The following is a 4,377-nucleotide window of genomic DNA, read 5'->3' as shown; positions in this document are numbered from 1 at the left end:
TGAGACTTTAATAGGTCTGTTGCTATCCCTACTAGGATGAGAATTGAAGTTTCAGAAACTTTGGAGACGAGTCTGTAATAAGAAGTATGAAATTTAAGGGAGAGGGCGTTTAATTTAATTCATTCAAGTCAACAAGCATTTATTAAGAACCTACTGTGTGCCAGGAACTGTGTTTAAAGGAAAAAGCATTTATTAAATGCCCATCTAGGTCCCAAGCATTGTGTTGAGCACAGAAAAAAGTCAGCCCCTGCCCTCAAGGAGCTCTCATTCTAATGGCCAAGTATGAGGACTGCCTAGGTGTTCACTGCACAGTTTGAAAGCACATTTTAAATTGGAGAGGGAGAGAGACTTGAAATAGTCTTAACAATTAGTGAGGTGGGAAACTTATGTATTAAGTATGAATAAGACACTCTACCCTTTATGGGATCACACGCTAGAAGATGGTATTGACATCAAAAAGGAAAGTAAGATGAATAAATATCAGAATGCTGGTCAGTGCAGGGAGTGGTCATGACTTCAGAGGACAGCAGTAGAGTGTTTCACAAATAGCACCCAGGAGGCAATGGAGTTTTTGTAGTCCAGCCTCTAACAGGTTCACTCTTGATCTGGACAGACAGGAAGGATAGGAAGACAGCTGGGAGGGTTTAATAATCTTACCTTATTTCAATCTAGTCTTCTCAATGGGTTCCTGATAATGGGAGCACTAACTCCTATAAGATCCCCTAATCACCCTTCTTGCAAGGGTGGGCAAGAAGGGGAGCAACTACCATTACATCTTGATGGGATTAATCGAGACAGGCATAGCATTCCAGCTTGTTCACTCTCCTAAATTCCCTCAAGCCTCAATGGGGACCATTAAAGGCACACACAGAATTACACTGTCATATTCCCCTGTGGGTTCCCCCTAAGCCTTGATGGGGGCTAATCAAGGCAGGTAAATGCATTACTCTATTCATTACCCTAATCCCAAACAAATATGGGTTGGTTCCCCCCCCCCAACTGACCAGTGCCCATTTGCTTTATAGGGAACAGGCAAAGAAAGCATATTGCAAACAAAAGCTTCACAAGTTTACATTATCTCATCATTTTATCTCACTGTGCACTCACAACGGATATTTACAATTTTTTTTTTAAGCAATCAGGGTTAAGTAACTTGCTCAAGGTTACATAGCCAGTTATTTCTGGGTGTGGTGCTAAGTATCAGAGCCCGGATTTAATCCCAGGTCATCTCTACTCTGGGGCTGGTGCTCTTACTCGCTGAGCCACCTGGCCGCCCCTAAGCAATTGGAGTTAAGTAACTTGCTCAAGGTTACATGGCCAGGTGTTTCTGGGTCGGTGTTAAGTGTCTGAGCCTGGATTCGATCCCCAGGTCATCCCAACACTGAAACTGGTGCTCTTACTCACTGTGCTACCTGGCCACCCCAGATATTTACAGTTTTAAGCACAAATGTTTATATTATTTATTATTATATAACACGACATGATCATGGCAGAGATATTTACAAATCATGAGTGTGGGAAATAGAAATTGCTATGGTCATGGTTGCTGAGAAATATCATCTAACAACAATAACAAAATCCACCTTACACACACTAAAATCCACCTTTACTTACATGGAAGCAATACTTCATTACCCAGAGAAGAGACATGGGACACTAGTATGGGATGGTGCTTACTATTATCAGACATGGCCAGCATGCTGGTTTATTTTCCTGTTCTCTACTTGATCACAAAGTGGATGGAGGTGGGGTGTGGAAAGAGGAATAATAATAGTTACCATTAATTTAGCATTTTAAGGGTCATGAAATACTTTTAAAATATCACATTTTACCTTCAAAGCCTAAAGGCACATGCTATTATTATCCCCATTTTTCATATGAGAAATATGAGGTAGTCAGAGGTTAAGTGACTTCCCCAGGATCACACAGCTAGTAAGTGACTGAGAGAGCATCTGAACTCAGTATTTCCTGATTACAGGTCTAGTGTTCTACCCAATCTGACATCAGATTTGGAAAAGGCATCAATAAAACATTTGTATTATCTTAAAATGCCATTCAATTTTTTTTATCACCTATGTTTCCTAATGCATAATTCACCTTCTCTTCACACTCCTCCTCCTCCCAAAGAGCCATCTTTTCTACCAAAGGGAAAATAACAAAAAAACACCAGTTCAGCAACACTAACCAACACATTTAAAAATTCTATCACTGTGCTGTAAGAAACAATGAAAATGATGATTCATAGAAACATGGGAACTATGTCAAGACTTTTTCTTTATTAAAAAAGCGTCCTGTGGACAGAATTGTTATTATAGTTCTTTTTATATATTTTTATTTATATATTTTTGTTATCATTATTCTTTACTATCATGATACTATCCCAAGGTCCTATGGCAACATCCTTCCCACCCCCATTCCCATTGAATCTTTCTCTAAACCAGGAACAAGGAGCTCAGGTGTCCTCAGTTCACACACACAGCACAAGAATAGAACCTTTTCATCTCAGCTTGCTCCCTATTGCCATCAGCACTGCAGGGGAAGCTGGGATTCTAGTAGTTGGGTCATATCCTAACCCCCTGTACACAGACCTTCTTATTTCCCAGCCCAGTTCACAGCTGGGCTCCCAAATTTCAAGTTCCCCTGGAAAGTATAACCTTATTCACTCCCTCTTTTTCACTGAACCATTTGAACCCATCCTTCCCAGTCAACTCTCTAATCTCACTAGGAATATGCTGTCTCTGACAGCAATGTATACACTGTCATCACTCTTTCTAGGTCTTGATCACCACTGTCAGGAGAATATCTCAGCATCTCAGTTGACACCAGCAGCCTTTTGAACCTGTGGAATTTCAGACACCTGTATCATCTTGGTACTTGTGGTGGAGGAGACAACTCTGTCTCTCTTTCCTGTCTTGGCGCCATAGCCTTACAAACTCTTCCCAAGAATTATCATAATTCACATGTGTATAAGGATTCTAAGAGAAGAAGGTGAAGATGAAACATTTCAGGCATGGGGCACAGCCTGAGCAAAGGTATGGAGATGGGAAATGTAACATCATACATTCTTTTTCTTGTAATACAGAATACATGAAAAAGAATAACCTAAAGCCCCCAAATTCCAGCTGTGAATTTGAAAAATGCTATGATTATGAAAAATGGGGATAATTTTGATATTTTGGAAACAGCTTGATTTTATGAAATCTTATGATTCATTTTATCTGATCTACACAACCACCTATTGAGCAGTCTCTAATCCTTCACATGTCTGACCTTGATATTTACCTGCTTAAAAAGGTCCTGTGGCTCCCTATCACCTCTAGGACCAAATACAAAATACAAACTTTTATTTGGTAGAACAAATATAAGAGTTTGACAAGTACCTGCTATGTGCCAGGAAATGTGCTAAGCACCTTATAAATACTGTCTCGTTTGATCCTTGCAATAATCCTGGGAGGGAGATGCTGTTATTATCCTCATTTCATAGATAAGGAAACTGGTGCAAACAGAGGTTAAATGACTCAGCTCAGGGTCACACAGCAATTCGGTGTCTGAAGCTGGCATGTCTTCCTGCCTCTAGGCCCAGCACTTTAGCCAGTGTGCAGTATGCTACTTAGCTATATTTAGAACCCTTTTCAAAACATCGCCATTTTCCCCATCTTTCATATTCATAGAATTTTTCATATTCACAGCTGGACTTGGGAGCTTTAGGTTATTCTTTTTCATGTATTCTGTATTCCAAGAAAAAGAATGTATAATGTTGCATTTCCCATCTCCATGCCTTTGCTCAGGCTGTGCCCCATGCCTGAAATATGTTTCCTCTTCCCCTTCTCTTAGAATCCCTAGCTTTCTTCAAGGCTCAACATGGGTACTGGCTCCTATATGAGGCCTTTTCTGAATTCCTCAAGTGCTAGGGCCCTCCCTCTGAAATTACTTTGTGTGCCTTTTGCATATATTTAATATTTACTGATTACTGCACTTGCTAGTTCCCCCATCAGAATGTAAGGTCCTAGAGGTCAGGTCCTACTTTGCTTTTATAATTATGTCCCCAGCACTTAGAACAACACCTGGTACATGGTGAGTACTTAATAACTGTTTTTTTAATTGAATTGAGTGAAGACATCTCTGTTAATGGGCCCTGCCTTCTACTATCTGTTGTTGATTAATGTCTATTTAACTTATTTTTTCACTGTTGGTCAAATCAGTAGGCATTTGTTAAGCACCTGCTTTGTACTACATACAGTGCTAAGTGAAATGAGACAAGATCAAATGAGATAGTATCTGGAGAAGAAGAAGAAGAAGAAGAAGAAGAAGGAGAAGGAGAAGGAGAAGGAGAAGGAGAAGGAGAAGGAGAAGGAGAAGGAGAAGGAGAAGGAGAAG

The sequence above is a fragment of the Petaurus breviceps genome, unplaced genomic scaffold (genome assembly GCF_028583685.1).
Source record: "Petaurus breviceps papuanus isolate PSGF00001 unplaced genomic scaffold, PetGlider_PUasm1.0 100, whole genome shotgun sequence".
Lineage (NCBI taxonomy): Eukaryota > Metazoa > Chordata > Mammalia > Diprotodontia > Petauridae > Petaurus > Petaurus breviceps.
The sequence above is the reverse complement of the archived record's forward strand: the minus strand, read 5'-3'. Positions refer to the sequence as shown.